Genomic DNA, 1196 nt, shown 5'->3' with positions numbered 1-1196 from the left:
ACCAGAAACAGAAATGGATTTAGTGTTTTCTTATATTTTTCTGACATTTAGTATGTGAACTTAGAAAAACAAATTTTAGAGTTTTAAGTGTTGTTTATAAAAAGTTAACATATTTAGGCAATTTTGCTCTTATTTTTTTTAAAAATAATGAAAGTTAAACAGTAAACATATATGACCCTGTATTGTTTTTAAACCTGGATTTGTCCTGTGAAGACTGAAGCTATCATAAAATGGGTAGATGTAGAGGTCTAGAAAGTCTTTCTGAGGCAACACTATTTTAAAGCTCCATGGCAAAGGCACTTTTAAAACCACATTACCAGCCTCAGTCTCTCTCTCTTTTTTTTAAAATTTTTCAACTGGTTTCTAAGTCACAGTTTAGGAAACCATGAGGAAACACCATCATCTCTGCAGACAGTAATTTTGCTAATATTACTCTTATTATCTTCAGAAAGATGACTTTGGCAAATTTTCTAGCATGACTAATATAACAAGGTAGAAAAGTTCAAATGAATCATCTCATCTGAAACCCATTTTATGTGCCTAATGTTTAAATAATATTTTACATGATATTATCAACCAATTTAACGGAATCACAGATCAGGCTTCTGTCTCATATATTTCCAATATGATTAACATTAAGGAATATATTTTATATTGAAACTGAGCATATTCAATGGGAAAATATAGCTTCATGAAACAATAGTTGTTATTTCACTACAAATGCACTAATATTTAACCCATCTTTTGTAATTTCACACTATACACAATTTCTGTTATGGTTAAATATTGGCAGACTCACAGTATTTGACACTTTAGTCTATAACAGTCCATATTAAAAATACTAGTACTTGGCCTTATCAAAGCCATAGCTGATTCTAGACAGCTCCTGCATTAAAAAAAAAAAAAGAGGTCTGGTGTAAAGTATTTCCTAGACAATTATGATTTAGTTTGCTATGACTGACCTATATTTTTAGAAGAGACAGTGTGTCTTATACTTTGCTCATTCTAAACAAGCCTTTGCCACTGTTTGACATTGAAAGCACTTGTCCTATCTTTTCCATTGATATTGTAAATTTTCGTTTGAAGGAAACTATGCTCTGATTTGAGGAATGTTGAAAAGAAATTCACTTATATTAAAAGTGAAAATTAATTTTAAATATATTTGTTTTAAAATGGAAGTTTCTTTCTCCAAAGTT

At 29.7% G+C, this 1196-nt stretch overlaps 1 non-coding gene across 1 annotated transcript; it reads left to right on the top strand.

The window, feature by feature from the left end:
* The first annotated feature begins 846 nt into the window (after positions 1-846).
* LOC126491727 (small nucleolar RNA SNORA16B/SNORA16A family) lies at positions 847-985 on the top strand. The gene has a single exon (XR_007589442.1). It is a non-coding gene; the product is annotated as a small nucleolar RNA SNORA16B/SNORA16A family (small nucleolar RNA).
* Positions 986-1196: the final 211 nt, after the last annotated feature.

The sequence above is a fragment of the Alexandromys fortis genome, unplaced genomic scaffold, assembly GCF_014885135.2.
Source record: "Alexandromys fortis isolate MF-2015 unplaced genomic scaffold, M_Fortis_MF-2015_v1.1 scaffold_255, whole genome shotgun sequence".
In the NCBI taxonomy this organism is placed as follows: Eukaryota; Metazoa; Chordata; class Mammalia; order Rodentia; family Cricetidae; genus Alexandromys; species Alexandromys fortis.
Note: the sequence above shows the minus strand (reverse complement) of the source record. Positions and strands in the feature narration are given on the sequence as shown.